The sequence below is a fragment of the Meles meles genome, chromosome 15 (assembly GCF_922984935.1).
Source record: "Meles meles chromosome 15, mMelMel3.1 paternal haplotype, whole genome shotgun sequence".
Classification (NCBI taxonomy): domain Eukaryota; kingdom Metazoa; phylum Chordata; class Mammalia; order Carnivora; family Mustelidae; genus Meles; species Meles meles.
The window spans coordinates 10733378-10741606 of NC_060080.1; the positions used below are offsets into that span (position 1 = coordinate 10733378).

At 37.3% G+C, this 8229-nt stretch overlaps 1 pseudogene; it reads right to left on the minus strand.

Annotated features, from left to right (window-relative positions):
- Positions 1 to 7090: 7090 nt before the first annotated feature.
- LOC123926231 lies at positions 7091 to 7202 on the minus strand (annotated as a pseudogene).
- Positions 7203 to 8229: the final 1027 nt, after the last annotated feature.

Consider the following 8229-nt stretch of genomic DNA (forward strand, 5'->3'; position numbering starts at 1 on the left):
CCTGGTCATTTCTCTTCCTGAAAATGACAGAGGAGGTCCTTATTCACCTGAAGGCAAAGCCACAGTGGCCAGGTCAGTGTGGTTATCAATCAACACGGGTGTGTAGCAAAATGCTGAGAGCCACAATCAGACTCAGGTCCCTACTGCACATCTGTAAGACCTTTCTAAAGACATTTTATAAAGTGCTCTCTTTTACAGTATATAGGTCTAATGGCTACCAGGGCAAGAAAAGTCTGCAATTGTTTATATATGTTTAATATCCCTGGCCTTTAAAACACAGAGATACAAAGAGCAGAGAATTTACTGACAATATAATATTTGCAAGCTTGCTTCTGTAATTCTCACTCTTAACACCATCGCCTCTATTGTCTGTGGCATGAAGTCCAGAGTCCAACCTTGCTAGTATGATATTGACAATCCCCAAGCCAGGATTTCACCCCCAAGCCAGTCTGCCCCCTCCTCCTCCCCCTTCTCAAGTTCATGCAATAACCACATCAGGCTGTGTGCTACTCCCCAGCACTCATCTTCAGCTTACAAAACTCCAGCCTTAGCTTGGGTGTCCTTGTCCATCATAAATGGCCAGCCCCCATTTTTGCCTTTCAAACCTAGGTCAAAAGTCTTCCATGGTCTTGGAATAATAAATTAAATTCATTTCCACATCTCTTGTTCTCCCATTGCCCTCTGCAGTTTTCTTCAGCACCTGCTTCTGCTGCCTGGGATCATCATTCATTAACTAGAACTTGTTCTTAAAAATGGGTTTTCCACATTCAGTCTGACAAACAGCAAACTCACTCTGAACAAACTCCCTGTCACCTGGTCATGGCTCAACTGTCTGTAAGAAGTGGCTCTCCCTGACTTCAGGCTCGTCGGATGACTGATGACTCAGAACTAGTTCCTCCGGCTTCCCAAGCCTGATCTCCTAAAGGTATCCAATGCATGTATTGACAGATATATCTAATGCATATAATGTTTTTAACATTAGGAATCTTAATTTCTGAAAATCAGCTGGTGAAATGCCTGATAGCCGTCTTTATGGCCAGCCAAAACATGCAGGCTCAGCTACCTTCCAACAAACAGATGAAAGTAAAGAAATCCTAAAAGTAATTTCCCAAGGTAGAAGAGACACCCTTCTTCCCTCCAGCCTTGTTCCTGACTCCACTCTTTACTGATGGGGCCATCTCACCCTCAGAGAGCAAACGCCAGGAGAGCAAAGGGGACTTTGAATTCATCTTTGTATCTCTAGTGCTGGTGTATACAGCAGGCGCTCGGCAAGTGCTTGTGAATGAATGGGTGAAACCAGAAACTGTATCTAATAGGGGAAGTAGAACTGGTTTGCTATGTCGGAATAGAAAACTCTCTAGGCTAAAACTGGGTGGTCCCTGGAATGGCTGTAGTTACGATTATTGAGCTCTTACTAGTTTCTAGGCACTGAACATGGATTAGCTTACTGGGCCCTCATAAAATAAATAAATAAAATATTAATTGATATAAATAATATCAGAGAAGGTAAAGGACTTTATGTTAATCAGTTAATATAAATAAGTAAAATTAGACAAGGTAAAGGACTTGTCCAATGTCATATAGCCAGGAAGTGACTGAGACAGGATCCAAAACCGAGATTCCATGAATCAAGAAGACAAACACTTCAACGCAGCATCTTACTGCCCATATGCTGCCAACTTCTTTGTGGTCGTAGACAAACCATCACTTTAAATAAGCCTCATTTTCCACACTGGTAACATAAAAGGCTTTGGACCAGCTGTTGTCTAATGTCTCATTCAGTTCTGATATTGTATAATCCTATCAATCAAAATTAAGGAAATTTGTTTTTGAACCAGCCTCTGTGACAGGGAATAAAATAGTTACCTATTTAGGGATTCTTCTCATACCAAATAGCCTGTTTTGCAATGGAAAGCTTGAAACTTCTTTCTGAAGTTCTTTAGATTTCTTTTACAAAAGCCAAGAGGAGGAGGAAGCAACGATTTTTCTTGCTTGCTCTAAAAACGACTCTGTGTGATAGAAAAGCATCTCAACAGAATAGCATGCCATCTCCAATCCACTCTCTTACTCCCGTAAAGGCAGACACTTTCCACGGAAAGAGTTCACGCTTTGTATCTAACAATGTTAGAGAGGCTTGTCCTTCATTTACAGTTGTCTAGGTAAACCCAGAGAGTAGATAAAAATAAAACCACCTCCACCAACATCCTTGGCAAGTAAATAAATAATTGATGAGTAATCCAAGTGAAGTAACAATTGAGCACCTCCTACATGCAAAACATTGCACTGAGTGGTAAGATGTGGACAAGGAGAAATGAAAATAAAATGACTGTGAGTAAAATGGGTGGAAAGAACTGGGAAAAGGACCCCGTCCCAAAGAGCAGCCTGGTCCAGGAAACTTCTCTGTCTTCTTGAGCCCCAGACCCTTCTCCCCGACCCAGAGATACTGGGGAATCCAGGAGGAAGAGCGTCAGAATAGAGATCCTACCACGTCTCTCTTCAGTGAGGAAACACCTGTTGTCCTGGTTTGGGAAGATCACTTCCACCCCCTTAGGCAGAACCAGCAAGAACAAAGGGATCCTGGGCATTACCTATTGATCTAAACAGATTAAAATAACACTGCACAGATTCTGAAAATTAGGACCATTGGATAGAAGTAGAACACAACCCACAAGCTATTTTCATAGGGTGACCACCTATGGAAATAAAAAAAAAAAACTTAAATAGGACCCAGGATCTCCAAACATAATCTCCAGAACACAATAAATTCATACCAAGAATCAAGAAAATCACAACTTTACTGAGAAAAAGCAATCAAGGAACACCAACACTGAGATGTATCAAATGTCAGAATTATCTCACAAAGATTTTAAAGCGTCCTGTGAACTGAATTGTATCTAGCCCAAACTCAACTGTTGAAGCCCTAACCCCCAATGTTATAATATTTGAAGTTAGAGCCTTTACAGAAGTAATTAAAGTTAAATGTGATCATAAGGTTGGGACCCTGATTCAGTAAGATTATTGTCCTCATAATATCAGAGTCCACTCCATCTTTGTCATGTGAGGGCACGGTGAGAAGATAGCATCTGCAAGCCAGGAGGAGGGCTCTCACCAGAAATCAAAGCAGACAGTGCCTTGATCTTGGACTTTACAGCCTCTAAAGTGTAAGAAAATCGATTTCTGTTGTTTAAGCCACCAGTCAATGGTATTTTGTTCTGACAGCCTGAGCTAAGACAAACAGTCATCATAAAAATGCCCCCCAAATCCATTATGAATTCTCTTGAAACAAAGGGAAAATTGAGAAATCTCAGCAATGACACAGAATTTATAAAAATAATAAGATGAAACTTATAAACTAGAAATACAAAAATGGGAACTTTAAAAATTGAATGGGTTCAATACTCAAATGGAGATGATAGAGCATGAGGGCCTTGGTAAAGCTGAGAACTGAACAACAGAGAGGAATTAAACTGGGGAGAAAAAAAATAAACACTCTTGAGGACAAGTAGGATGATAAAAATAGATCCTAGCTTTGTATCATCCGAGTCCCAGAAGGACTGGAGAGCACAGAGTAGAAACAGTGTTAGAAGACACAATGGTTGAACATTTCCCAAATTTGATAAAAGACACACTCCTACACAGTCAAAAAACTGAACAAACATGAAGAGGATCAAGTTAAAGAAAGCCATTCCAAGAAACGTCGAAATTACACTTTTGAAAACTAACAACAAAATAAAGTTTCTGAAAGCAGAGAAATGACCCATTACAGATAAGGGATACCAATTCAAATGACAGTGAACTTCTCATCTGAAACCATAGAGGGCTAGGTGGAAGTAGCGCAATATTTTTCAAATATTGAGAGAAAAGAATTGTCAACCATGAATTCTATCTGGAGAAATTATCCCTCAAGAAGGAACGGGGAATATCGACATTCTCATATGCAGGAAAACTGGAATAAAATTTGTTACCGGCATACACACTCTTAGAGACTGGCTAAAATAAAGTTCTTCAAACAGAAAGGAAGTGATGAAAGAAAGAACTACAGTAAATAAAGAAGGAAGAAGGGACAATAGAAAGATCACAAACATGTGGAAATGCAATCAAGTATCCTTTTCCAAATGAGCTTTATAAATCTCATCTGGTAATCATGACAAAAACAGTAATACCATCTGACACCCAAGACAATGATATTTAAGGTATAGAGGATAAAGAGATACATGGACGTGAGTTTCCCACACTTCACTGACAGTGGTGAAATGCTGATTCCAAGAGACTGTTAGGATCATACATTGTAATACCCAGAGCAACCACTATGAAAACTATATGTAGAAGAATGAAACTCAACCATTCTCTTACACCGTACACAAAGATAAACTCGAAATGGATAAAAGATCTCAACGTGAGACAGGAATCCATCAGAATCCTAGAGGAGAACATAGGCAGTAACCTCTTTGATATCAGCCAGAGCAACTTCTTTCAAGATATGTCTCCAAAGGCCAAGGAGACAAAAGTGAAAATGAACTTTTGGGACTTCATCAAGATCAAAAGCTTCTGCACAGCAAAGGAAACAGTTAACAAAACAAAAAGGCAACCCATGGAATGGGAGAAGATATTTGCAAATGACAGTACAGACAAAAGGTTGATATGCAGGATCTATAAAGAACTCCTCAAACTCAACACACACAAAACAGATAATCATATCAAAAAATGGGCAGAAGATATGAACAGACACTTCTCCAATGAGGACATACAAATGGCTATCAGACACATGAAAAAATGCTCATCATCACTAGCCATCAGGGAGATTCAAATTAAAACCTCATCGAGATATCACCTTACACCAGTTAGAATGGCCAAAATTAGCAAGACAGGAAACAACGTGTGCTGGAGAGGTTGTGGAGAAAGGGGAACCCTCTTACACTGTTGGTGGGAATGCAAGTTGGTGCAGCCACTCTGGAGAACAGTGTGGAGATTCCTCAAGAAATTAAAAATAGAGCTTCCCTATGACCCTGCAATTGCACTGCTGGGTATTTACCCTAAAGATACAGATGTAGTGAAAAGAAGGGCCATCTGTACCCCAATGTTTATTGCAGCAATGGCCATGGTCGCCAAACTGTGGAAAGAACCAAGATGCCCTTCAACAGACGAATGGATAAGGAAGATGTGGTACATATACATGATGGAGTATTATGCCTCCATCAGAAAGGATGAATACCCAACTTTTGTAGCAACATGGACAGGACTGGAAGAGATTATGCTAAGTGAAATAAGTCAAGCAGAGAGAGTCAAGTATCATATGGTTTCACTTATTTGTGGAGCATAACAAAGAACATGGAGGACATGGGGAGATGGAGAGGAGAAGGGAGTTGTGGGAAATTGGAAGGGGAGATGAACCATGAGAGACTATGGACTCTGAAAAACAACCTGAGGGTTTTGAAGGGGTGGGGGTGGGAGGTTGGGAAACCAGGTGGAGGGTAATAGAGAGGGCACGTATTGCACGGAGCACTGGGTGTGGTGCAAAAACAATGAGTACTGTTACACTGAAAATAAATAAATAAATTTAAAAAATAAATTAAAAAAAAACTATACAGAAAGATACACTTAAAAATATGACAAATAAATCAGAAAGGAATCCTAAAAATTTTTCAAGGATCCCACGGGAAGACAAGAAAAGAGAAAGTTCAGAATCATAATCAGAAGAAATAAAAAGAGAAGAAAAGGTCACATGTAAGTGCTCTTGCATATTGAAAAGTATCTTAAACGTCTGAGTACATCAATCAAAAGACAGAGATTGGCAGAGTAGGTAAAAAAATACACAACCCAGCTATATATTGCTTAAAAGAAATTCACTTCAAATTCAATGACATTGGTAGACTGAAAATAAAAAGACAGAAAACAATATGCCAAGCAAAGAACATATTTTTAACAAAAAGCAGGAGTGGCGAGAATACATTAATATCTCATAAAGTAAATGGTAGAGCAAATAAAATCACTAAAAAAAAGAAAGAGGCACATTATGTAATGATAAAAGGAGAAATATATCAGGAAAACAATGATCCTAAATGTGTCCATACCAAACAAAAGAAGCTCAAAGTAAGTAAAAGGAAAACAATAGAGCTGCAAGGAGAAATAAGCAAAGCCATAATTATACTGGGGGCTTCAACACCTTCATTTCAACAAATTTGAGAACTGCAAACAGAAAATCAGCAAGATTTAGAAGATGCGAACAACGTGATCAACTAATTAACATACATATATAGAACATTCTACCCCCTAAACAGATTATACTTTTTTTCCCCAAGCACCTATGGAATAGTCACCATGACAGGTAATATCCTATGCTACAAAAACAACTTCAACACATTTAAAAGAATTTGAATCATACAGAGTGTGCATTCTGGCCATATAGAAATCAATATCAGAAAAATAGCAGGAAAATTTCTAAACACATGAGAATTAAACAATATACTTCTGAGTGATGTCAAAAAAGAAAGACTTGAATGGAACTTTCAAAATGAACATAATTATGAAAAAGATGCAACTTATCAAAATATGTGGGAAGCAGCTAAATCAGTGCCAAGAGGGAAATCTGTAGCACTAAATGTTTCAATTACAAATGAGAAAAGATCTCAAGCTGATAGCCAAATTTATTCCTTAAGAAACTGAAGAAGAGGAAACTGAACTCAAATAAGAAGGAAAAATAATAAGCATAAAAGTAGTTATCCATAAAATTGAAAAAATACAAATTTGATAAAACAAAAAGATCAATCTTTTTTTTTTTTTTTTTTTTTTTTTTTTTTTAACAGGAAACATAACTGTTTATTTATTTTTTTTCAGCGTAACAGTATTCATTCTTTTTGCACAACACCCAGTGCTCCATGCAAAACGTGCCCTCCCCATCACCCACCACCTGTTCCCCCAACCTCCCACCCCTGACCCTTCAAACAACCTGAGGGTTTTGAAGGGAAAAAGATCAATCTTTAAAAAAAAAAAGCTAATAAAATGTGTATGCCTTTAGCAAGGTTGTATGTACATGTCCAAACTTATTAAATGGTATATATTGAGAATGTGCAGTCTTTTGTATATTATTGTATCTCAATAAAACTGTTAAATAATTAGTTACATATGTGGCTCACATCATTAATTAGCAATAATCACGCCTCGGATAAACCTCATTGGCTACGATACTGCCACTGCGCAAAGCTGGCTCACATCATTAAAAAGAGAAAACACAGATCAACAATAATCGGAGATGAAATAGCGATTATAACCACGTTTTTTGCAGCCATTAAAAAGGGAATATGATGAACAACTTTACACTCATAGATTTGTTAACTCAGAAGAAATTAACCAATTCCTCCCAAAATCAGAAACTACCAAAATTCAACTAAGGTGAAATACACAATCAGGATAGCACCATAACTATCAGAAAAATTGAATATGTAATTTTAAATATCAACAAACAAACCTCCATACCCAGTTAGCTTCACTGGAGAGTTCTACTGAGTATCTAAAGAACAATAACCAGCAATTTTATACAATCTTTTACTGAAAACAAAAGAGAAGCTTTTCCCAACTCATTACACGAGGTCAGAATTATTATCCTGATACCAAACCATACAAAGATAGTACCACAAACAAACAAAACTGCAGACCACTCTCTCATGAAAAATATTCAGCAAAATATTAGTGAATCAAACCTAACGATATATAAAGAGTTCTACACCACAGTAAGTGGTGTTTATTCTACCACATTGATAAGTTACAAAAGAAAAATCCTATGAATTGACCCATATAAGAATGCTGATTTGTTAAAAAGTTGCAAAAACAACTAAACGAAGGAATTCTCTCATCTTGTACAAAAAGTAACTCAAAATAAATTGCAAACTTAAGTGTAAAATGAAAAACTATATAACCTTAAAAAAAAAACAAAGAAAATCTTTGGGACCTAAGACTAGCCAAAGAGTTCTTAGTCTTGACATCAAAAGAATGATACATAAAAAAGAAAAATCGATAAACTGAACCTCATCAAACTTTTAAACTTTTACTCTGTGAAGTCACTGAAGACAATGAAAAGACAAACTACAGAATGAGAGAAAATATTCGTAAACCAGATATCTAACAAAAGAAAAATCCAAATACATAAAGAACTCTGGAAACTCAACAAACTGAAAGAAATGAGCAATTCAATAAGAAAATGAGCAACAAATATGAACAGACATTTCACCAGAG